The sequence below is a fragment of the Pinus tabuliformis genome, chromosome 7 (genome assembly GCF_031772625.1).
Source record: "Pinus tabuliformis cultivar Carrire ecotype Pingquan chromosome 7, CPIR1, whole genome shotgun sequence".
In the NCBI taxonomy this organism is placed as follows: Eukaryota; Viridiplantae; Streptophyta; class Pinopsida; order Pinales; family Pinaceae; genus Pinus; species Pinus tabuliformis.
In genome coordinates this window covers 809,883,605-809,911,041 of record NC_142293.1, presented here as the reverse complement: position 1 = coordinate 809,911,041, position 27,437 = coordinate 809,883,605, and the positions used below count along the sequence as shown (strand labels likewise).

Below are 27,437 nucleotides of genomic sequence, written 5' to 3'. Positions count from 1 at the left end.
AGGGCAGGGTATCGAAAATTCATCAATCAGACAATGGAGTTGAGTTGAATTGAGCACTCATTTACATTTTGCGGGTAGCCCCTGGCGGAACCTCTTGGTCTCAGCACAGTTATCATAGATCATATAGTTATTTCGCACCCACTAGAGCTTCTGCTCTTGGTTCGAGTCCAAAGCCTCCTCTACTGCGAAGTTAGAAGAAGCAACAACATTGAAGTTGCGGAAGGATGCAACAAAAGGGGCTTTGCTCCAGTCTGTCTTAATGAGTCCACCTCTAGTCGCCCAATCATCTGCATTCCAAAGGCTTGAATAGACCCTCATTTCTTGGCTCTTAGGATAGTGATAATTGCTATCCACTTTACCCAACTCCGTCTCCCTGTCCTTAAACACTTGAATAGGAGTCTCGTCTACAGAAAATCTGAATAACAAACATACATTTATAATTTCGTTAGATTTAGAAATTGTATTGTACTCTATTGAATAGATGAATGAGTGAAGAAGTAATTAGAATACAAACATGATTTGGTTTGATGTCCATAGCACAGAGTAAGTGTGGAAATCCAAGGTTGGGTCGAACCACAAGTAAAATTGTTGCTCACGATTTGTTGAGGATAATGCTTCAAATAAAGCTATGTAATTGCTGACAAATTAGCCAACAAATTTTGTGTTCTGAGTTATCAGAATTAGGGCAGCAAATTTATAGATGTAGTCACTGATCATTTAGCAAATTATTAGGGACAATAGATTAGTCAGATAATGGATAATGAAATTAGAAATATGTGAGCTATATAATAATGTCTTCATTGCTCCTATAGAGATATGAGATTTTTTTTCGCTCATGGATTGAGAATCAAACTTCTCTTATTTTTGTTTCTTAGTTTTGTTTATGTTTTCATATGTATGCTCTTGATAGATTTAACTTGGTATCGGAGCTATAGCTTAAGAGAGTTGATGTATATGTAAAGTGTGTGTTGTTGGCAGGAGGTTTCAAAAGTTTGTGAAAGTCATTCGCAAGAGTTTTCATAATTTTGTGAAGCCTGTGCAGATTGAAGTTATTGGTGGGAGTGCTCAACAGTTAGTAGCAATGGCCAACAAAATGAATATTTATTAGCCACAAATACCAATGTTTAAAGGTGAGAACTTTGGTTTTTGGAGCATTAAGATGAAAACATTGTTTCTCTCACAAGATTTGTGGGATTTTGTAGAGAATGGATATATAGAACTAGATGCTCACACACTTGCTCGCTAGACTCAAGACCAAAGAAACCAGCTAAAGGAAAATTGTAAGAAAGATTCAAAGGCTCTCTTCCTAATCCAGCAAGCAGTGCATGATTCTATTTTTCCAAGACTAGTTGGAGTAACAAAATCAAAGGAGGCATGGGATGCTTTGCAGCAAGCATATCAAGGAAGTGATAAGGTAAAAATTGTTAAGTTGCAATCATTAAGAAGAGAATTTGAAACCTTGTGCATGCAAAACTCTGAATTTATTCAAGATTTTCTCACTAAATTTATGGGTATAGTGAATGAAATTAGGTCTTATGGAGAAGATTTAAAAGATCAAAAAATTGTTGAGAAGATTTTAAGAAGTTTGCCTACAAAATTTGATGGGGTTGTTGTTGCTATTGAGGAGTCTAAGGATCTAACTCAGTTGTCTATGAATGAGCTAATGGGGTCTCTTCAATCTCATGAGCAAAGAATCAATAGATCTTCTGAAAAATCTATTGAGCAAGCTTTTCAAGCAAGAGGAAATATTTTCAAAGACAAAAGTGGTTCCTCTCATGAGGAAAGCCAGAACACTTTTGGAAGAGGAAGAGGAAGAGGACAAACATACAAAGGAGGCAGAGGTCGAGGAAGATTTTTTTTTCATACAACAAAGGAAGAGGTAATGATGACAGTGATGGAGGTAAAAGATTTAATAAATCCCAAGTTCAATGTTTTTATTGTAAAAGATTTGGCCATTATGAAAGAAATTGTTGGAAAAAACAAACACAACAAGCTAATTTTTCTGAAGAAAAAGAAGAGGTTGGCACTTTATTCTTGGCTTCTGATTCAACTAATAATGTTTCCAAAGAGGTGTGGCTTATGGATAGTGGTTGCAGCAATCACATGACAGGAAACAAAGATGGCTTTGTAGAGATAGATGAATCTACAAAATCTGATGTACTATTGGGAGATGACAAGCCAGTTGAAGCTAAAGGTAAGGGAACAATTGTTGTGAAGACAAAACAAGGAAAACCAAAGCACATTAATGATGTTTTATATGTTCCTGGTCTAGCACATAATTTTTTGAGTGTGGGGCAGCTCCTTGAAAAGGGATATTTAATTGTTTTCAAGGACAAGCAATGCATAATCTATGATAAAAATGATCACAGTAAAATTATTGCTAAGACTAATATGCTGCAAAACAGAATTTTTGCTTTCAATCTCCCTTGTGAAGCAAGTACAACATTAAATGTTGCTTATGATGATAGTTCCTGGCTATGGCATAAGGTATGGACATTTGAATATGAATGGCTTATTGTTATATAACAAGCAAATGGTCAAAGGGTTACCACTTATTGGATCTATTGATAAAGTCTGTGAAGGGTGTATTCTTGGTAAGCAACATAGAGATTCATTTCCAATAGGAAAATCATGGAGAGCAAGTAAACCATTGGAACTAGTGCATGCAGATATATGTGGTCCTATGCAAACCTTGTCTCTCAACAAAAATAAGTATTTCATTATTTTTGTGGATGATTTTAGTAGAAGAACATGGGTATATTTCATTAAAGAAAAATCTGATGCATTTGTCATATTTCAACAATTTAAAGCTCTTGTGGAAAAGCAAAGTGATTATTGTCTAAAAACATTACGCACAGATAAAGGGGGAGAATTCACTTCTAATAAGTTTGATTCTTATTGTAAAATAGATGGCATTCAAAGGCAATTGACAGCTAGTTATACTCCACAAAAAAATGGCATTGTTGAACGTAAGAATAGAACAATTGTTGAGATGGCTAGGAGCATGATGAAAGGTAAAAACCTTCCAAATATTTTTTGGGTTGAAGCTATAGCTACATCTATTTATTTACTTAATAGATTCCCAACAAGAAGTGTGCAAAATATTACCCCTTATGAAGCATGGTGTGGAAGAAAACCCAATATTTCTCATTTAAGAGTCTTTGGTTGCATTTCCTATGCTCATGTTCCTACTGAAAAGAGAAGAAAGCTTGATGATAAAAGTGTGAAATGCATTTTTATTGGATATTGTGAGGAAACCAAAGGTTATAGATTGTATAATCCAAAAACTGAAAAATTAATGATTAGTCGTGATGTGTTATTTGATGAGAAAGAAGAATGGCAGTGGAATCATGATGTGCAACAACACACTCCAAGTATTGTTGTATAAGAAGATGAATCTTTTGTTTCTGCAAATCCATCCAGTAATCAAAATACTTCAGAGGCCACATCCACTCCATCATCTTCTACTACTTCAAGTCTTGTTTCAAGTCCAAGTCCTCCTCCAAAAAGGTAAAAATCTTTAAATGAAATTTATGGTTATACTAATTTTGCTTTGATGTCTCAGATTGAAGCAGAACCAAGATGTTTTGAAGATGCAGTAAAAGAGTTAGTTTGGTGCAAAGCAATGGATGAAGAGATGGTTGCGATTAAAAAGAATGCAACATGGGAGCTTGTGGATCCTCCTACTGAAAAAGAAGTCATTGGGGTGAAATGATTGTATAAAACCAAGTATGCAGTTAATGGATCAATACAAAGGCAAAAAGCAAGGTTAGTAGCAAAGGGATATGCTCAGCAAGTAGGTATTGACTACAATGAAACATATGCTCCTATTGCAAGATTTGATACAATCAAAATTGTTTTGGCATTGGCAACACAATATAAATGGTTAGTTTATCAATTTGATGTTAAATCGGCCTTTCTAAATGGTGAGTTGAAAGAAGATGTATATGTTCACCAGCCCCAAGGATATGAAGAAGCAGGAAATGGTCACAAAGTCTACAAACTGAAAAAGGCTCTTTATGGGCTTAAACAAGCTCCAAGAGCATGGTACAATAGAATTGACACTTATTTTTTGAAAAAGGGGTTTAATAAAAGTGAAAATGAACACACATTATATATCAATTCAAATGGTAATGATATAATAATTGTGTGCTTATATGTAGATGACTTGATATACACATCTTCAAGTAATTTGTTAGTGGAAGAGTTCAGGGAGGCTATGATGACTGAATTTGAAATGACTGATTTGGGTTTGCTCCATTATTTTCTTGGCATAGAAGTGACACAGATGAATGATGGAATTTTTATTTCACAAGAAAAATATGTTTCAAATCTTCTTAAAAAATGGAAAATGGGAAATTGTAAACCCATGAGCACACCCATGAATACAAATGAAAAATTTTCTGTAGAAGATGGAGTTGAAAAGGTAGATGCTCAATCCTATAGGAGTCTAGTAGGAAGCCTTTTGTATCTTACTACCACTAGGCCTGATATTATGCATGTAGTAGGTTTGATTTCCATATTCATGCAAAGTCCAAGTAAGATTCATTTTGGAGCAAAAAAAAGAATTTTGAGGTATGTCTGTGGAACAAGAAATTATGGAATTTGGTATACTTCATCAAATAATTTTGGGTTAATTGGTTATACAGATAATGACTGGGCTAGATCTTTTGATGATATAAAAAGCACTTCAGGTTATGTATTCAGCCTTGGATTAGGTGCAGTATTATGGTGTTCAAATAAGCAACCAACTATTTCATTGTCTTCTACAGAGGCAGAGTATATTGCTGCAGCAACAGCAATATGTGAAGCAATTTGGTTGAAGAAAGTATTGTTAGATCTAAAACAAGAACCAAAATATGCCACAACTATTTACTGTGATAACTTTTCTACCATTGCCATAACTAAAAATCTAGTGTTTCATAATCACACCAAACACATTGATATCAAATATCATTTCATAAGAGACTATGTGGCAAAAGGAGAAATTCAAATAAAGTTTTGTACAACAAATGAACAGCTTGCAGATATATTTACCAAAGCACTACCTAAAGGGAAGTTTGAATACTTAAGGGATATGCTTGGAATCACCTCATTAAGCATTAAGGGGGAGTGTTGAGGATAATGCTTAAAATAAAGCTATGTAATTGCTGACAAATTAGCCAGCAAATTTTGTGTTCTGAGTTATCAGAATTAGGGCAGCAAATTTATAGATGTAGTCAGTGATCATTCAACAAATTATTAGGGACAGTAGATTAGTCAGATAATGGATAATGAAATTAGAAATATGTGGGCTATATAATAATATATTCATTGCTCCTATAGAGATATGAGATTTCAATGAGAGTTCAGCTCATGGATTAAGAATCAGACTTCTCTTATTTTTGTTTATTAGTTTTGTTTATGTTTTCATATGTATGCTCTTGATATCTTTAACACGATTGCCTAGGCCTTGAGCGAAGACATTAGTGTGCATAATATAAGGATCGCCAGACAGGTTACCAAGAAATTCAAAGTCTATTTCATCATGTTTGGGGGCCTTGAGACGATAGCTGTAAGGGGGCATATACCAGCAACATGTTAGCATAGCATAGGACAAGATATTGCCATCTAGAGTATTAATAGGGTGAAGTTGGGTAGAGTAACAATAAAACATACATAATAGGCAGTGACTGTGCCTACAGAGTTCCCAGGTACCAACTTGATTTGCATATCACTCTTCGCAAACAGATGTTCCTCTTTGGATTGAAACCCACAACCTGTCATCAAAAACGGAAGGATTAGAATGTCATAGGTAGTATAATAAGTGTATATGAAAATGAAATAGTTACAGAGCATGTTGGCATGAAAATTATATTTACCTGAAGTTCAATCTCGAGTCAACTGTAATTGTTGGCCATTGTCAAGGATTTTAGCACGATCATTGCCCCATGTAATGTCGACATCTTTGTAGAAATTTGCAGAGACGGTTAGGAGAAGTATCGATGAGATTAACAATAAAAGGAAGAGGAGGGGCATGTCCATGTCCAAGGATAGAGTAATGGAAGGAAGGGAAGAGAATAGCCCGAGATGCCTGCGTAAAGAAAGAATATTGGATTGAATGAGTGAAAAAAAAAAGCAATAGGCTGAAAATGTTGTGGGAAATGTATGCGTTTGGAGTGATGACTGATTGGGCCCGTTATATATAACATGAATGGCAGTGGGCATATGTCGTCTCACTGCGTGGCTGAGGAAAGATGAAGGAAACAATAGCGAGAGGTATGCACGACATAATGAATGATTGAAGGTCATTGTGGCAGCCACAATTGTTAGAGTGTGTCCCAACTTTATTGGATTGCTTTCACTTTTGCGTGGGGTATATTCAAAAGGAGTGAAGTCATTAGATGGATTTAAATGCAGAGAAGAAAGTGGTGGCTCCAACTTTTGATACGATTTCTACACAGCAACACACAACTTCCTTCCTAGTACCTACTACATGCGCTTTGCTTTCCAGTAATCGCCTTTAATAATCAGTGATGTATAGGGAAGGGACGCCATTACCTGTGCGCCCTCCCCTCCACCTTAGCATTGGGCACGTGGATGCCATTACTCGGTGTCAGACACCTGCCCAACGTCTCCTACCACGTGTTGTGGTGGGTGGCAGCACTTAAAAATCATCGTTTAACGCATTTACATGTTTTCTTCAGCCTGTTTGTTGCGATGTGTGTTCTGCTCTGTGTAGTTTTGTTTGGGTCTCGTGTGTGGGTGAAGCACTCCACCGATGATGGCGCGGGATGGCTCTATTACCTGTGCGCCTTGTTCGCCATTGTTGACCTGCTAACCCGGCCACGCGCTCGTTAACAGAACAGGGTTTCTGTTCTTCTTGTTTCATTCCACTTGTCAGTGTTGTTCAGGGTTTAGGGTTTTGTTGTGTCACCTGTTTCGAGGGGGGTTTAACTCTGTTGTTGTTGTTAAATGCTCTGCGGGGTCGGGGGTTTACATATGCAGTTGTTGTTGTTCGTTCTGGACCACCGAGGGTTTACAGATACCTTGGTGGTTGTTTCATTCGCATTGCATGTTGTTTGGGAAGGAGCCAGTACCAATTTCTAGCCAGTTCGAGGTCGAAGGTAAATTTACAGGTTTTTATGGTTTTTGTTTCGAATTGTCTTTGTATATTTATGCCATTGGCTAATTTGCTACTTTTTTCATGTTTTCCAAGTTTGGTTGCAGGTCTGGCGAGCTCTGGAGAAGGTCTGGCGAGGTCTGGAGAATGTTTGGACATGGAGGATGCTTGGACATGGCTTCTGCGTCTATCCGGTAGGATTTTCCTACCAGCCACTGCCACTGTGTTTTTCAACACCTGAACTTGCTGTTGGGATTTTTGTTATTTTTTCTCTTGGAGTTTCAGTCGCTTTGCGTTCGGTCAGTCTCCCGTTGCATTTCAAAGGGTTTTGCAGGTTTAGGGTTTTGCGGGTTTAGAGTTTTGAGGGTTTTGCAGGTTTTGCAGGTTTAGGGTTTTGTGTTTGTTTGAATTTAGGGGAAGGTATTCAGGTAATGGCTCTTCTATTTCTGTAACTGTCATGAAATTCATTTTATTTGACCTGTGTGGTCTTCATTTTATCATCTATTAGGAAGGATGGATTCTGCTTAGCTCTAGGGATTGGTAGTTGCTCTGATGCTTAGTCTTCAAAAGGCTCTAACAAAGGCTCCTTGGGTCTGGCCTCTGGAGGACACCTTCAAGTTTGAAATATTTCTTAGGTCTAGTGGGTGTCTACCTTGAGTTGGTTAGCTGGATTAGGGCTGGTTAGCTGGTAGGTAGGTTCAATGTCTTTAGGTGTTAATGGGATTAGGGCATTAGGTAAGGCTTTCCTCTGCCTTTACTGTCAGATGATACTTGAGCATTGAATATATGGGAGTGTTATGCCAAATTATCCTATAGTTCGCTTCTACCACCTTATACCATTGGTGAATCGATCCTGTAGTTCACTCCCGCTCGATGAGAAGGAGGTGACGATTCTCCTCGGCGTCTACAAGTATTTCTGGTGTTTTCTTATTCCATTTTTTGAAAGTTTGTTAATATGTATTGTTATGAACCTGCTTAGAATTATATGGTATAACTAAATTTGCTTCTCCAAAGAGTAAAACACCACCGAGGAGAGAGTCTCAACAGAAACTAGGTGTTGAATACTCTATTACACTATTGTACATGTAATCACTTCTTGAAATAAATATTGAGTTGATAAATATATGGGTGGATGCTTTGATCTGTAACGTACTTTGCATTGTGTGCGCCTGCTGTTTGGCATAGCTAAAAACATGTTTAATGGGGCAACCAGATTTTAGTGATAAGTGAAATCGCATTTGTATTTTTTGGAGTGTGATGCCAAATTATCTAGGGTTTGTATGAGCTCTCTATGATAGTGTATACTACTGCAAGGTTTGATGCTATAACTAAATTGTTATTTTCCAAGTAGAGAATGGTATTGACCCGGTTGTTTCATTAGTACATTCGGTCAGTCTCCCGTTGCATTGGAGGGTTTTGCAGGTTTTGCAGGTTTTGCAGGTTTAGGGTTTTGTGTTTGTTTGAGTTTAGGGGAAAATTGTCTTTTCGTTCAATGAAATTATGGTTTTTACTTCACAATACTTTGTTTTGGATTGTGTGTAATTCTATGTTTCTCACTGTCATGAAATTCATTTTATTTGACCTGTGTGGTCTTCATTTTATCCTCTGCCTTTACTGTCAGATGATACTTGAACATTGAATATATGGGAGTGTGATGCCAAATTATCTAGGGTTTGTATGAGCTCTCTATGATAGAGTTTATACTACTGCAAGGTTTGATGCTATAACTAAATTGTTATTTTCCAAGTAGAGAATGGTATTGACCTGGTTGTTTCATTAGTACATTTGCCAGAATATGTTGCTAGATTTTTGCATATTGTAGAGAACTTATTGATGCCATGAGCCTCATATTGTAGCATTGCTTCTACATTGATGATGCTAGGGATTATTAGTGGATTGGATATGTTGATCTGAGTTATTTATGCTACCAAGGTTTGAGAAGAGAAAGAATTTTGCTAGTATGAGAATGTATGTTGCTATGATTGGAAAGTGTTGATGACCTAGGGTTTGTGATTGGAGAGTGTTGTTGATGCCGCTATTAAGTTTATGACCTAGAGTCTACATCAATTGGAGGTTGGTGCATTGAGGACAGAATGCACACCTTTGTCTAATTGATTTTATTTTTGTTGTAGTAAATGAATGCCAATTTATGTTTGTCTTCATACGTAGAATTATTGGCAAGATCTTGATACAAGTCTGGGTTATGAGTCTTGAAGCAAGTGTGCAGATCGAATGAAGTAATGTTCCTGTGATATACCATTGTTGTAGGGCTAACAATATGTTTATGCATGGCCTTCCAATGTTACTTTGATATCAATGTATTGTGGTGAACATGAAGTGAGCAGTGATCAGTGATTTTTCAGGAAAAAGGATTAATATTTTTTATTGTAGCCATGTGTCTCTTTTATCGTAAAGTAATCTGCATTTGTAACTTAGTTAATCAATCAATAGATTTCTCAGAGGTTGGTTGGGTGCATTAGTTGTAGAACTTTGATATTCATTTGCTTCCATCTGCATTTGTAACTTAGTTAATCAATCAATAGATTTCTCAGAGGTTGGTTGGTAATCAATCAATAGATTTCTCAGAGGTTGGTTGGTAATCAATCAATAGATTTCTCAGAGGTTGGCTGGGTGCATTACTTGTAGAACTCTGATATTCATTTGCTTCCATCTGCATTTGTAACTTAGTTAGCAGTGATCAAACCTTTGTTTTGGTTTGTAAATATATTTATGCTCTCATGAAAATATAATCAAAGTATATCCTAGTGCGCACTCATTTTGAAATTTTATTTATGGTTTTTACTTCACAATACTTTGTTTTGGATTGTGCGTAATTCTATGTTTCTCACTGTCATGAAATTCATTTTATTTGACCTGTGTGGTCTTCATTTTATCCTCTGCCTTTACTGTCAGATGATACTTGAACATTGAATATATGGGAGTGTGATGCCAAATTATCTAGGGTTTGTATGAGCTCTCTATGATAAAGTGTATATTACTGCAAGGTTTGATGCTATAACTAAATTGTTATTTTCCAAGTAGAGAATGGTATTGACCCAGTTGTTTCATTAGCACATTTGCGAGAATATGTTGCTAGATTTTTGCATATTGTAGAGAAGTTATTGATGTCATGAGCCTCATATTGTAGCATTGCTTCTACATTGATGATGCTAGCGATTATTAGTGGATTGGATATGTTGATCTAGTTATTTATGTTACCAAGGTTTGAGAAGAGAAAGAATTTTGCTAGTATAAGAATGTATGTTGCTATGATTGGAAAGTGTTGATGACCTAGGGTTTGTGGTTGGAGAGTGTTTTTGATGCCACTATTAAGTTTATGACCTAGAGTCTACATCAATTGGAGGTTGGTGCATTGAGGAAAAAATGCACACCTTTGTCTAATTGATTTTGTTTTTGTTGTAGTAAATGAATGCCAATTTATGTTTGTCTTCATACATAGAATTATTGGCAAGATCTTGATACAAGTCTGGGTTATGAGTCTTGAAGCAAGTGTGCAGATCGAATGAAGTAATGTTCCTGTGATATACCATTGTTGTAGGGCTAACAATATGTTTATGCATGGCCTTCCAATGTTACTTTGATACCAATGTATTGTGGTGAACATGAAGTGAGCAGTGATCAGTGATTTTTCAGGAAAAAGGATTAATATTTTTTATTGTAGCCATGTGTCTCTTTTATCGTAAAGTAATCTGCATTTGTAACTTAGTTAGTCAATCAATAGAGTTCTCAGAGGTTGGTTGGGTGCATTAGTTGTATTGCCAATTTGTATTATGTTTTAACTATAGTTAGTATGTGCATTATGTGTTGTTTCATCATAAAGTATTGCTACAATCTCATGAAATGTAAACTAAAAATGTTGTCATTGTTTCACTTGTGTAAATCATTTGGTGTGTAGATGCATAACAGAAAATCCCATTTGCATTCTCAAGTAAGATTTCTACATTATAATAGACTATAGATGTTCCTTCTAAAATGGATTTTGGTTACAATGCCGCACACAGTATGAAATAAAACAACCTAGGTTGTAAGCCAAAATGTTTCTGTGACAAGAAAAAGATACAATCCATCCAAAATCCACATCATAATGTGGTTACAACCAAAAACATATGACACCCCTATTCTTTATGGCCCTGAGAATCTTGAGTGCCAAAACTCCCCAAGTTACCTTCTTGAGCCAGGTAGGTTGGCCTACCTAAAAAGGGTTGATTAGGAAATGGTTGATTGTTGCCATATGATTGAGTCCAATTTGCACCTTCCAACCATGGAGGAATTGAGTACCCATACCTCACATTTGCACTACTAACCCCTACATTAAGTGGAGGTGTGTAATGAGCATACATAGAATTGACACCTCCTCTGGTAGGAATAAGGCAAGTGGGTAAACCCTCAGTTTGATAGTGAGGCACTTGAATGTTTATGAGATCTTGGAATAATGGTGTATTATCTGCAATATGGTCCAATGAGTTTGAAATAATCTTGGTTTCATCAGCTATGCTTGCATCATTGTCAACCATATTGATCATCCCTTGTTCCTTTTCAAGCATTTGTTGTGTCTTTCTTGATTCCTTTTCCTGTCTTGCCATTTGTTTTTGTTGGTCCTTAACTTGCCTTACTTTATCTCTTTCAAGCCTTTCATCTGCTCGACGTTGCGCTGCAACAATCCTTGTTTTCTTCTTCTCTTTGACTAGATCCTTCCTTTTCTATTTTAATTCCTACATTTCAAATTTCTTTTTTTCAGACTCAACTAACAGGTTTATATAGTCCTCTGAGGTGAGTAACTGTGAGCTTCAGCCCAAACGAAGACTACCCGGTGTACCTTGCTTTTTTTCATTGATACTCTCTCTACTGGTAGCTTTAGGAACCGACCAAGTATCTTCTCCACCCCTCCCACCTGCATTTCATTGCTTGGTACTTCCATTTCAGTATCTGAGACAACTGATTGAACTATATCATTATCTTCATTTGATGCCCCATTATGTGCTTCATCTTCTTCCATTGATCTGTTGTCCACAAAAAAATGAATAATTTCACTATTCAATTCTGCTGGTTGTGAGGGCATGTTCATGCTTTGTTCATTGGTTGTTGAGACACTATGTTCATTCATATTAATCATTGCTTATGCCAGCCATGACAGTGGGGTTACTTGGCTTGGCAATGTCAATTGGTCATTGTCAACTGCATGTTCAACAATGTCATTAACAATATCAACAGCAGGAGTTTCATGTTCTTGAGTTGGTGGAACGATCTCCATGTTACTGCAAATTTGTTCATGATTATACTGTGTTTCACATACAGTTTCATCATCTTCATCATATAAGTGTCATTGAGAGAGGGAAATCATATTACCAACTGCAACCACATCATCTTGGTCATCTACTTCTTGCACTTCAACACCTGTTTGGGCATTCCCTTCTTCCTGGCCATCCACATGAAACGCCTGGCTACAAATAATATCATGCATAAGAGCCTCATAATTCAGTGTCCATATTCCTGTCCTCCTAAAGCCAACCTTGATATTTGATGATGTCAAAGCCCTTTTAAAATCTTTAGTTGCAAGCTCTGCTAGCTCGAACCTTTTCACCTCAACCCCTGGATTCTTTGCCATCCATGCATCACGCTTCGACCTAAAATAGTTCTTGAAAGGGCCAAACGCACTAACATTAAGGGGTTGCAGTCTATGAGTGGTATGAGCGGGCAATGTCAACAAGTCGATGCCTAAATTGTTTTATTTCCTCAATTGTTTGTACAGCCATGTGGCTCCCATGGCCATCTAATATTAATAGGTGTATGTTATTAGGTGAGACACCACCTAGTACTGATGTAGCAAAGTGAAAAAGCCAACTTAAAAACAGATCTTTAGTCATCCATGCATGGGGATGTGTAGCCATGCATGCACCTAGTTCACAGTTCTGTATATAGTTTTTTAGTTGATTTTTACCTTTGAATATATAAAATCCTAGGATTGAAGTACCAATTGCATTGACACAACATAAAATAGTTATCCACTCCCTACTCTTAGGCAAAATCTTTGGCACATATCGGCTCCCTCTCTTGGAAATTACCCGCATGCCACAATTCCTCCCTACCTGTAAACATGTTTCATCACGGTTCCATATATGGTCTGCTCCATAAGAATGTCTATCATAAGCACTAGAAAGTGTGTCATAGAACTTCTGCACAACTGCAGGGCGCAAATTTAATGCTCTGTCTCTGTCAAGGCCCTCAGCAGTATGCAATACAAATTCAGGATACCTTTTTTTAAACCCAAACCACCATGATTTCCCAAGAAACACATCTTTGAATGGGTTTGGCCTCCCTTGACAGATTTGAGCAACTGGGGATTTGAGTTGTATCAACTCTAGCCCATGTCCCAATTGGGCCATCTCTTTACACCACTCAACCACCTCGGCCTCCTCCTCCTTAGTCATAACTGTAAGAGGCCCTCTACGTTTTGTATGAGTCTGTCCATTTATCCAATAATGTATTGATGAGGGAGGAATACCATGTTTTTTTGCAGATGCCCGAACTGAGTATACATTAAACTCTATGTCGTCAATTGCAGCTAACATTTCTTCTTTTTTTCATCCTCTTATAGTGCTGATATTTTTAGTTGAACTTACCCCTTGGACTGTTGTTGACGATGGTTCTGTGGGTGATGTTGTGATAACATCAGCTTCAGTTGCATGGTCATCCTCAACAACGTTCCTTGGGGCATTGTTGACATTGACATCACCTATCCTATCCTCATCTGACGATGGGCATCGCAGCCGTGCACTCCTTGTCACTCTCCTGCCACTTCTCCTTGTACGAGCAACATAACTAAATCTTGCCATAGATGCAACAACCTATAGAATTATTGCATGCATTTAGATAAGAATATTTGTAAATTATGCTTTCATACAAGGAAAAAATACTTCTGCTTTATTACAGGAAACTATCAGCATGTATGTTAGTATCATTGAAAAATCAAATATATAAAATCATTTTGTTGTATGTCTTCAAAATTATCAGTGGTTGTTGTTTTGATAACTTGTCTTTACACTTAAATTACCATGATTGTATTGATCGGTTTTGTTATGCATTTCCCAAGAGTGCCTCTTGTTTGGTTTGACTACTTCAAATATCATTTTGTTGCTTTGATAACTTGTCTTTACACTTAAGATACCATGAGAAGATCTCGTAGTTACTGTTGTTTGAATTAATTTGTTTAGACTCCTATATGTTATCGCAATTGATACCATGAGAAGATCTCGTAGTTACTGTTGTTTGAATTAATTTGTTTAGACTCCTATTCGATCTTCAAGAAGACTCTTTGCGGGTTCACAAAATACACAGAGAGACTCTTTGCTGTTACTAACTCCTTGATTAGGATTTCGGCTTTCATGCCCAACATTTGATTTAATGTCTTAAGGAGCTTGGTCCTGGGAATGCTTATGATTTTTGAAGAAATGAAGCCAAAGCAGGACTTCTCCTTGATTAGGATTTCGGCTTTCATGCCCAGCATTTGATTTAATGTCTCAAGGAGCTTGGTCCTGGGAATGCTTATGATTTTTTATTTATGATTTTTTGATGTGTTATGCTTATGATTTTTTATTTATGATTTTTTGATGTGTTACACTGCTCTAGTATTGATCTGATATTTCAAACATATATATTGCATTCATAGCAACTTTAATCTCTTTGTCAATTGCAGAATAATTGTTTTATGCATCTTCCCATGTTCTTGAAATAAACTAGGTGATTTCTTATTTAGGTTTAGCATTTTTATTTCTCACATGTTTTAGTACTACTCCCCATCCAATATTGCTTGCATATATTTCCACAAGTTTGGGTAAACCATCATCTACAACATGTAAAATTGGAAGTGTTTTTACCTTTGTTTTGATGTTTTACACCACTCTGGTATGTACTAGAGTCCATGGAGGAGGATCCTTTTTGAGCCTATCATTTAAAAAATTTCTATCATTATCATAGTCCTTGTAGAAGTGGCCCACATAGTTCAGACTACCTAGAAATTTTTGGATTTGTGTTTTGTCTGTGATCTTGTTAGGGAAATTGTCAGTAAATTCTCCAACATGTTGTAGTATCAATTGACCATTTAAGATTGTATGACCAAGAAACCTGATCGAGGTTTTAAATTATTCCATCTTCTTTTTTGAGACAACCAATCCATCAACCTAAAATCTTGAATTTATTCCATTATTAATTTAATGTCTCATAGATAGTTCACACGGGGTGGACTATTGTTGTATTGTCTTGACAATGAGACACTTCTTCCATTCTCTTGTGTATTCAAGCCTCTAACAATGCTTCTAGTTAACATGTGGATTTTATACAATGCACTCAAATTTTCTTCATTAATTTCGATTGTTTGGACATGCATGCCACCAATAAGCAATGCTCACTGCATGCCTTACATTTATCACTAGCCTCAAATTTCCTCCCACTACAACCTATCCCTCTTAACATTCATTATCTAATTTTTTTTCTATAAGGATGCACTTCTCCATAAATGGATCTTTGGTCCTCAAGGAGTTATCATTGGCCAAAACAAGCATGGTATTTAATTTGACCAAGGCTCCAACTTGGGACCCCCTGAAGCACTCTTGATCACAAACTGAAACTGAAAGAACTGAAAATGAAACTGAAACTGTAAGAACTGTGAGAAATGAAAATAGAACTGTAAGAAAAATGTGTTGTAATTGAAATAACTAACCTAGATATGCTGGCAATTGTTCTGTGATGTTTTTTCTCCAAGATTGGTGAATAGTTTGAAAGCATAACATGAAACTTCAGCAGTGATTGAACTTCTTTTATAGTTTTTGGCACTTGAATTTAATTGGTGGTAAGGATGGACATGGATTGCAATGGCTTCATTTTGAATGTGTGATCTGGATTTAATTTGATGTGATCCAATGGTTGGGAATTTTTTATTTGTTGATCCATGTGCTTTGATCTGTTTTAATGAGAAATAGAATGGGTTGGGTGCCATTTATTGAAGTTATTGGGTTGGGTGTCGTTTATTAAACAAAGTGGGTTTAAATTTTATTGGGTTGGCTGTCATTTATTGAACATAAGGGGTTTAAATGTTGAACAAAACAACAATTATGGCTGTCATACATTCACTTTTATTATGTGCAGGTATGGATATTTATTTGGGATACATAGCTTCAGTTCTGATGAGTGGGGGCTAAAGTGACTGCAACTTTGTACTTCTTGAATGGACCATTTTGGAAGGATTGATGGTTTTATCTGTTTTCTAGTTGGGTCAATATGGTTTGCACTCTTAAGTAGTAAGATACTATTTATGGACAGTTGTGGGCCCAGTCAATGTTTTGGGAAATTTTGGACATAAATTAATACTTATTTGCACTTAATGTTATTTATTTTTGTTTAAACATTGGTTGCAAAGTCTCAATTTCTGGTGGTTTGGTGGGACCAGTACTATATTTGTTTTGGAGAATTTGGTATCTATGGATAAATACTAATTCCCTAGATAAGTAGCCATATCTAGAACAATAGTTTAAAGTGTTTTAGTCTTTTCCTATAAGCAATAGATAAGATGAGAAGATGAGAAGACCTACTTGTAGTTCCACTTTCCTCTTGTCTCCTTTGTATCAATCCTGTCACTCCTTCTCGTACTTAATACACTTGAGAAGTACCTGTAAACACAACGAAAAACAAAGAATTGATCAAAGCAAAAGATCTATTGAATATAAGTGAATGGAATCAGATACATTTCACACATATAAGCATTATAAACAATACAAACATATGGGAGAAAGGTTCAAACACTTTATTGAATAGAATAAGGAATTACAACCATTTGTGTCTGATTCAAAACCATTCCTACAGCTTGGATCCCAACCACATCACATCAAAAGCATGAAAAACTTGTAGCATTACAATACTTGCTTCAAAGCCAAATCTCATAGCAACATTATCTCCTTACAATTCAACATAATCTAGCCCCTGATCACTTAGATGAGTGGTCAATTTATAGGAAGATGAAGGAGGTTTTGTCATAAATGGTGGCATTGAATGGCCTTCCATACTTAGAATTAGTTCCATGGAGGAAGGGATGATAGGATAGGATGCATCTTAGCTCATTCCTCATCCATTTTCGAGCTCATAGGATTTGATAAGTGAGGGAACCTTCTAGATGACTCCAAAAGATAAGAATATTCCCCAAACCCTATGTGAATTTCACTCAATCTCGCCCAGTGCAGGTGAAATGAAGCCTAAGTGCTTTGCAGAGCACCCTGGCATGGACTTAACTGCTCTGCAGCGCACCCTTACATGGGCCTACCTGCGTTGGTCCCTCTAGAGGCTATTTCTGGATGTCTTCAAGTCATGAAACTATCTGGGAAGGAGGCATTCAAAGAGGTGACTTGTTTAGGGCATGTAGCAACTGAAATTAGGGTTTGATGAGCCCTAAAACACTGATCTGGATGATGGGATTGATGTGCCCAAATGTATCTGTAACAGCTACCCCCTAAAGCATGAAGTCGGAAAAATGCCAATGTCAAATGAAATGCTTTACGATGTGATGAGGAGGTATCGAAGTGGAAGGTGACCTGCATCAATTACAATACATATATCATGATATTTGATTTTACATGAATTTCTGAGGGAAGGCATACCCATGCTCAGCTTATAAACTTTCATTACATGTACATAAATAGTCATCTACAGATATAGACCCATGATCGAAATGACCATCAATGTAAAGCCATTGTACATATGATTTAGTACTCCTAAAATCACAGCCCGGATGGATGAAACTAGATCTGGGGTCTTCTATCTCGTTCAATCGTTCGCTCAAGTACGAGTCTAACCATGTGAATATGTGATTTGAAGTCGAACATGGGAAGACACCATCTGATTACCAGCCAATGATGTAAGTTGTTAACAGATGTGAGAGAAATCACCGATAATGATAATGATCCTCAAGGTACTATAGTACATTTTGTATGGTGTGAATGGATGATTTGATGTCGAACACCATACAAAGTCTTTCGATCAAAGGCCATTGATGTTAACCTATCATCGGAAGCGAGAAACTTGTGATTGATGCATGCAAGCCTCAAGGTACCTAAAGGGTGTTTCTAAGTCAACTTCTTGGATAATGTGCCGATGTCAACAAGAAGCGACTCATCGCATGAGGACCTTGATGTATCCCACATCAATGACACGAAACAAGTGTAGTGATTTTGGAGATGGAATTTGACTGATGACACAAGGTTCAGGAATGGCGGTCATGAAAATGAAGGTTTATGGTATTGCAAAGGATGAATTTTGACTAAATGACTTCTCTTGAACATGTCGGCGACACTAAAATGAATTGGTAGCATTGACCCAAAATAAAGTGATGGATTGTATGATAGACCAACGGTATGATAACCATCAAGCTAATAACCCAACCCAAATAGTCACGGTGATGGAGTGAAAGTGTCATGTTCAAGAGCGACCTGCTACCATAAATTGGTTTTCCCCTTTTTCCCATTTTCCCCAGTCATTATTGACCAGTACCTCTTTATTTTTATCAAGATTGAGGAGGATAACATATGCTTGTTGTATAATTCCACCATTCAGGTGAATCCATCGCTATTTGATGTTTTAACGAGTCTAGCGAAAGTGAAACTTGGTCTTGTCTAGATGGACAAGTTTGTCGCTAGTTGATGTTTTTAACGAGTTTAACGACAAAGATAACTCAGTCCTTTCATGTTTAGAGAGTTTAAAAAGGGACACAAAGAAAACTCCACAAGTTCTTTTTCGTAAATTAATCTCTCAAGCCCGAAAAAGCGTAAAATAATACAAGAGAGATATCGTTTCCAATCCATTAACGAGCTGGAAAGGACAAGTGCTCGAAGATATTTTCATGTTTAGAGAGTCTGAAAAGAGCTTAAAGAGGACTCCAAGGGGGTTATTTTTCGTTTTTAACAGAGCTCTAAAAAAGATAAAAGTGTGCTTTGTGGTCAAAGTTACAATTTACAATCGAGCACGTTGAATTCTGTAAGTCATTTGCAAAACCTACTCAAAATACCACCAAAAGGATTAAAACTACCTGTTTCATAGGCAAAAATAGGCAAATACTAATGTTTACTCGATTAATGAACATGAAATAAACATAAAACAAGTTTTTACCATGAAATTTTTACCATTTGGAACTTACCATTCAGTTTTGTGCTCTGGGCTAGTTTTTTACCTCGAACTTCATCAGCTGATTGCGAGAGATTCTGTGGACCATTTCTCGAGTCATTTGGACCAGGTAGGAGTTAAACCTCTCTTCTTTCTTTTTAGGTCATTCTTTTTTCATTTCATGCAAGTTTTAGGGTTTTTTGGGGCCCCTGGGGTTTCATTTTTTCGCCCTGGGATCAACGCAGGCTTTCACATTGAAAACTACGCTAAAGAGCACCCAGATAGAAGGTTGCATGCTCTGCAGTGCACTGTCTTTGTGCCTGGGCTGCGCTGGGTGAGTTTCCCAAGTTTGATTTAGCTGTTTGCTCCAAAATTTGTCCTGTTTTTTGCATGGAAAGGATCCTAACTAAGCTTATGATTGTGTTTCGGGCTTTCATCAGATTAGAATGTCAATTACATGCCAAGAAAGAGAGCACAAAGAACAAGACATGGCTGCCCTAAACTATCTGCGTATAGTTGAGGCCTTAAAAAACTATGGGTTACTCAAATACTTCAAGTTGTCTGGAATGAGGCAACAAATAGAACTACTGCAGTTCCTTGTTCATGCATGGGATCTGACAGATCAGAATTTTCACATTAGGGACAAGATGGTCCCTATTACCATTGATGATATTTACTTTCTTACCAGACTGTCAAGGTGAGGTGCCCCCATCTCACTTTCTAGATTTGCCCGTGGAGGTGAATTGGTGAGAGATTATATTAGACAGTTTTGTCAGCCAGGTACATAGCCTAACAAGGATGGGAAAATAAACATCAGGGATGTAGGTGATTTTCCTTTGAGAACGATCCTCTTCACAATCGCAAAATTGGCTGGCAATGTGACACTACATCTGGCGAACAGATCATATATGCAGTATGCATTGGAGTGTCTAGAGCCAAAATTTTTCAACTGGTGCGAGGTTGTGCTTTCTTCACTGAAAGAACAACTGACCAAGGTAAAAAGTGGTAAGACGAAGAATTTCTGCTATGGTTCGATCTTAATCACTTTTACCTTAGAGAGAATCCCATTGATGCAACCACAGCATGTATCACTGGGTGTAGCTGGTCCTAGAGATCCACGTATGCAAAGGTGGGTTGAATTGATGGCTCGACATGCGGGTCAGTCAACAATCATTTTTTCCACTGCATTCTTCAGTTGGCTCGAGCGACAACACCTTGTCATTGAGGAGCATCCATACTTAGGGATGGATTTCCATGGAGATCCAGATTTGATTCTACCAGTTGGAGCACAATGGGGTGCTATGGGTAAATTGTTTGACCAAAAGTGTTTTTTTTTTTTTTCAAGTTTCTACATGTTTTTTGTGTTTTTAATGTTTCCAAGACTAAACTAAAATCATTCTTATGCATGCATATGTGGGTACTATTCGACCTGTGGGGCACCAACAGGTTGCAGGTGGGCCAGCGTGGAGAAACATTGGGAGAGCAGTTCTCCAGGACTTATATTTGGCCAAGACCTTAGCAGAGTTGCAGGATCACATAGAGGGATTAACCCTTGGTATTCTGGATGTATGGACCGAGGAGTTATGTATGAGGCCGCAACGCCATACTATTGGTGTTCCTAGCTGCTGGACGAGGCTTTTGTGCATGATAGCACAGGTTGTGACCTGTTACCATGAGCACCACTAGATCTACTTAGGATGTTTTGCATGCATTTTGAGTTTTTTGGGTCAGATGACCAAACGTGTCTTAGACACAAATTTTGTAAAAAAATTTAAAACACCTATCTATTTTACTTTCAGAGTTTTCTATGATTATATGCAATCCTATTCAACTGATGATGTGAATTGAAAATATTACTTTTACATGTGTCGCAAATGTCTATTTAACACAGAATCCGCTAGAGAATCAGTTAATGTGTTAATATTTTTGGAAATATGTTGATATTGAATGTGTTCAAAATGCCTTTCCAAAATATGAACTCTCAAGAACATACGAAAATTGTTGGATTTCAGACAGTATAAATGTTGTTAGTTGTAGTACAATGAGTTGCGAGTCCATCCTAATGATGAATCGGCAAATGCCAAGTGAAATGGCATCAGAGAGAAGTTCAATCAATGCGCTATACTCAGCGATGTTGTTCGTCACAAATCCCTTGAAAACTCACTAACTCGCCACTTGGAGCGAAAATAGCCCATGCTGCAGAATTCAAGTTCTGTGTACTACGACTAGCACCATCGGCATAACCAACAAAAGGTTCTAAAGACTCTGACTTCTGCAACAAATGCAAAGCTGATTACTAACCAAATAAAAACTCTAAAAGATACACACACATATGCAATGAAAGCATATATACAGTGAGTTTTACTACACTCAATCAAGCATAGTAACGTTTGAGGTACAGCCCGTTTCGGGGCTGCGACAATGGAATCCCATCATAATCTACTAACTCGTAGGCACCTTTTGCCAGAACACGCTTGACAATATAAGGACCCATCCACATTAGTTCAAATTTCCCTGCTTCAAGTTTATCAACTTCCTTATCGTAAAGCAAGACTAGGTCTCCTTCTAAGAAGATACGAGGCTTGACATTTCTATCATATTACGCCTTGATTTGTTTCTTATGCACTTCGTTAGCCAATGAGGCATCATGCTGGGTTTCATCCAAATGGATTAATTCCAAGAAACTCGCTTCTTCTTCAGAAGTGTCGGGTAACAGGTCAATCGCGATTTTGAGAGATGAAATTTCGCATTGTATCAGTAAGATTGCTTCCAAACCATTAACCAACTGAAAGGGCGTGAATCCAGTTGCATTTCTTACCGAGGTTCGATATGCCCACAAGGCAGAGTAGAGGATTAAGTGCCAATTTCGCTTATGAACCCTTATCATTCTCTGCAACATCCGCTTCAAGACTTTGTTGATGGCCTCAACTTGTCCATTCGCTTGCGAGAAATAATGGGTAGAACTATCATGTGACAGTCCTAACTTAGCATTCAACTCAGCCATCATGTGATTGCGAAAATGCGACCCATGATATGTAACTATGGCTTGTGGTACACCAAACCGGGCAACCACATGGTTAAAAAAGAAAAGAGCAGTGGTTTCGCCACTATTGTTCAATGTTGGCATCGCCTCGGCCCATTTGGTAAAATATTCAATGGCAACTATAATATACCCATTCCCCCCAGCCAAGGTGGAGTTACATGTCATGAAGTAAATGCCCCATTTGGCGAATGGTCCAACAGCAACGACTAGATGCAATGGTGCAGGTGGCAATCTGGTTTTTTAGTCATATATCTGACATGCATAACAGCTTCTGACAGCAATAATACAATCTTTGAATATTGTTGGCGAGAAGTAACCAGCACGTAGAATTCTCTGTGCGGTTTCATATCCAGATAAGTGTCCACCGCAGGCACCTAAATGGCAATCATTCAATGCTTTCTCGACTTCCTCATGCGTGAGGCACCTCTATAAAATTGTATCGATACCACGATGGTAAAGAGTGTTGCCAATGATCAGATAATCTTTGGCTTGGTATCAAATACATCATTGTTGCGAGCGAGAGGTATCAAGTCGGAAAGTTTGGGTCTAGAGATAGATCAGTATATCTCCATACCATGCGTCAGATGACGATATGAGAAACAGAGACTCATCCAAAATCAATGGTTCAAATGTTGAATCAATGGAGTTCGAGGGAAGGTCGCAAAGTAACTCTGCAAAAACCAGATATTTCTTTGATTTGGACTTGATGAATTCCAAATCAAACTCCTACAAAATGACCATCCATTTTGATTATTTGTGATCTAGGATGTTTTTGCTTATAGATGTATAGAAAAGAATTACATGTAAAATTGCAGCTTAACACACCAATGTTCACATGATGAAGGAAGAAGCAAACACATACAAGGCACAAAAAGAAGACACCAAGGCTTGATAACGGAGTTCTTCCAATTCGGACTATGTCTCCAAGCCTAGCTCAACAATGGGGAGGCCTTTCTTATTAAATGGCATGAAAGAAACAAATTACATTCATCAAATTGTCCACAAAGAGGCTTATACCTCCAATTTGCAAGATGGCTATGAAATGAATGCCTGATGATGGAGAGTTAAGCAACACCAAAGTGTCTTGCAGCAAAGAAAAGGGCTGGAGTATGTAAACTGTCCAAAATAGGGCCTCCTGCGAAACAACGTGCTTCCACCAAAATTTCTGCCCCCGTGCTCTTTCCATCGACTGTGTTTTATAATGGGTTCTTTAGACAGAATCCCATTCAAATCGGGGTTGTCTGGTTAATAAGAGAGGTCGGTAAAGTGGAAGGATCGGCGAGTGCAACCGCCTCTCAAAATGGCCCTTTTATCGTTGCATTGATAAGGCTTCAAAATCTTGAAAACACTAAGAAATCTGCCTAAAAACCATATACCTGGACTTCATAATTCATTAAATCAAGCTTATAATATGTATCGAGTCCACGATGGGGTCGCAAATCAGCATATCGAGGTGTATCTGTCCTGGTTATCGGGAATGACCGATCGTTGATCGTCAATCGCCACTATCAACGTCGATCGATCGCATCGGCATCCCCCACATATGTCACCCTGGGTGACCAATAAGGGTTCCGTCGATCTGGTTAATTGTCGATCGCACTTCCCGCTCGCCGATATACATGTAAGTCCTCCAACTGCGATTGCCTCCGATCCGCCAATCTGATCTAATCGGAGATCAGCGATCGGGGGTTCCGTGTCCCAAAGCTTAAATCTGCCCATATGCAACCTCCGATTGCAATTTGGCCTTAAAGGCTTAAGACTCCTTTTCAAAGGAAATTCCTAATTTTCTTAAGGATTAAAGCATCCTTCTTCGAGTGATAACTTCATCATCCGGACTCGGATTGAAGTACCGTTTGCATCGTTGGAATCGAGAAGATGAGATCCCTGCTCTGGTCCTGGGTTGACTTCATTCTGCCCACTTGGATTTCTGAGTTTTTCCATGCCCTTGTATCTGAAGATCCACCTGGATCAATCCTCCCCATTGAGGAGCTTTTGGACCACCAAAAGCTTTTCATTAGTCAATTGGAAAGTGAGGGAATTGTTCCCTCACTTTCTCTTTCTCCTACCATCTGGCCTTACTGGGATGCATTCCCTTGAATCCAAGTCGAAGGTATTCTACATCTCCTCGCCGTGAAGTCCAAGTTCTTCTGTCGAGGATGATGTCTTCAGGCAATTCATCGTGATATTCTGGTGAAAAATCATCAATGGTAGGAACTGTGCCCACCTCATCATTGTCCATGATCAAAGGTGGTTCATACAGCTCCAGGTTCTCCACATTCACTACTGAGTACATCTGCATATATACAGGCAAGTCAAGACGAAAGGCATTGTTCCCAGTCTTCTCCAATATGGTGAATGGTCCATACTGGATTGGCCGCAACTTCTTTCCTTCTCCCTTCAATCCTGTCTTTGCTGATGTGGAACCATACCTTATCGCCCACTTGGAATTGATGGTCGACCCGGTGTTTATCATGTCGAGCCTTATAATGGGCTCAACTTTTTTCCAACTGCTCTTGCACTGCTTAGTTAATCAATTGGATTTGTTGAATAAACTGGTGAGCTTTGTCCTTATTATTAGGTCCACTAGAGCCATCCTCCCTTCCAAAGACCATATCAAAAGGGTCTTTTGGCAAGTAACCAAAGCATGTCTCAAATGGTGAACGCTGCGTCGATGAATGCACGGCTCGGTTATAGGAATGTTGTATATAGGGGAGATTTTCATCCCACAATTTGGGATGTTTCCCACAATAGCCTTGTAATAGGTGTATCACGGTACAGTTAACAACCTCTGTCTGTCCGCGGTCTGTGGGTGAAATGACGTGCTTCTTTTCAATTTTGTGTTTATCATCCACCACAAGTTGGTCTAGAACTCCCTAAGGAAGTGAGAGTCTCTATCTAACACAATTGATGTGGGTAATCCAAAGTGGACCCAAGCATGCTGAAAGAAAAGAGAAGCAGTCTGCTCTGCAGTAATCTGCGTTTTACAAGGCATAAGAATACACATTTTGCTAAAACGGTCAAAAACGACATACAAATAGTCATGACCCTTCCTAGACAAAGGTAAACCTCCTACAAAGTCCATTGACACATTTTCCCATGGACGACTCGGAATAGGGAGTGGTGTGTAGAGCCCAAGTTTTATATTAGAGGGCTTTGAAACAGAACACATCACACACCCCTTTACATAGCAAGTCACAATTTTTTTCATATGAGGCCAAAAACAAAATCTTTGTACATGACATAAAGCCTTCTCGACGCCAAAGTGTCCAGACATAAGAGAGGTGTGGGCCTGTCGAATTACATGCACTCTTTCTCCTGTGGGAATACACAATTTACTAAGGTGATACAATGATTTCCCCTGCAAGTGATAGTTGTCCACCTGTGAACCATGGGTTAGTTTTGCATAAACCTCCTCAAAGTCATCATTGTTAGCATATTGTTCAGCATAACTTTCAAAAGACAATGAAGCATTATGCAAAATAACCGAAGCAGAAATAGGAGGGCGAGATAGCATATCGGCCACTTTATTGCTAGTTCCCTTCTTATACTTTATTACCAGATGAAACTGTTCAAGAAAGCCCATCCACTTGAAATGACGAGTTTGCTGCAACTTGGTTTGTGAGTGAAGGTACTGCAAGGGCTGATGATCTGTATGGATGATGGTCTCCTTGCTGATCAAGTAGTGTTTCCACTTTTTCACACTCTGCACCAAGGCATAAAGCTCCTTGTCATAGGTGGGATAGTTTATCACAGCTTGAGAAAAATTCTTAGAATGGTAACAAATTGGCTTCTTTTGTTGCATCAGTACAACTCCCATGGCATAACCACTGGTATCGGTTTCAATCTCAATGGCTGTTGGAGATCGGGTAAGGCTAAGACTAGCGTGGTGCTAATTTTTTCCTTCAATGTTTCGAAAGATCTTCCTCCCCACTGGAAGACCTGTTTCACACTTGTCAATGTGTGCAAAGGTGCTACAATAACAGAGAAATTAGCAATAAATCTCCTCCAATATTGGACTGCACCTAGAAAGCTACGGACCTCATTTACGCTAGTAGGCTTAGGCCAATTTACAATTGCTTCAACTTTAGCGGGATCAATTTTTAACTGACCATGACCAACAATATGACCTAGGTAACCCAAATAGGATTTCCCAAACTCACACTTTGACAATTTTACGAAGAGTTTTTCCTTTTTCAGCACATCAAGCACTTTCATTACATGGATCATATGTTCAAACCAACTTTTGCTAAAAGCTAGTATATCATCTAAATATAAGAGAACAAACTCATCAATGAAAGGCTGAAATATATTATTCATAACCCCATAAAGGTGGTTGGAGCATTGCAAAGCCTGAATGGCATCACCATCCATTCGAACAGCCCCTACTTGGTTTTGAAAGCGGTTTTCCACATGTCTTGCTCCGTAATTCTAACCTGGTGATAGCCACTGCGCAAATCCAACTTTTGAAATATAATCATTTTTTAATTGATCCAATAAATCATCTATGCGTGAGAGGGGATAGCGATTTTTCACTGATATTTTGTTAAGTGCACGGTAGTCCACGCACATCCTCCAGCTGTCGTATTTCTTTGGCACTAGAACAATCAATGAACCGCATGGAGAAAAGCTCGACCTGATTACGCCTTGGTCCAGTAATTCCTGCACTTGCCACTTGATCTGCTCCATTTCAACTGCCGACATCTTGTACATGTCGATATTTGGCAGCGGGGCGTCATGCAATAGTTGGATTTCGTGTTGGATTTCCCTCTTTGGAGGTAGTCCCCGCGGCTCCTGAAACAATTCAGTATAATCAGAAATTAATTGCATTAATTCCTGTTTAAGCTCCCCATCGCAGCCATGGAACACGTCCGCGAATTTGGCCTCCTTCTCCCTTACAACCATAAGCATGTATGTCTTGCTAGAATTCACTAGCCGTTTCATCTGCCTAACGCTTACAAGGCTGGCATTAATCTTGTTTTGATGAGCCTGCACTATGTATTCTACCCCATCCTTCGTGATGTGATATTTATTCTCATGGGAAAAAAAGACAGGTTTTCTGTCATACAGGTAGGGGCTCCCCAATACCATGCCACAAATGTCCAGCGGTATAACATCCATCTCTACTTCATC

At 38.2% G+C, this 27,437-nt stretch overlaps 1 pseudogene; it reads right to left on the bottom strand.

Moving 5' to 3' along the window:
* Positions 1–57: 57 nt before the first annotated feature.
* On the bottom strand, positions 58–27,425 carry LOC149250035 (xyloglucan endotransglucosylase protein 1-like; annotated as a pseudogene).
* Positions 27,426–27,437: the final 12 nt, after the last annotated feature.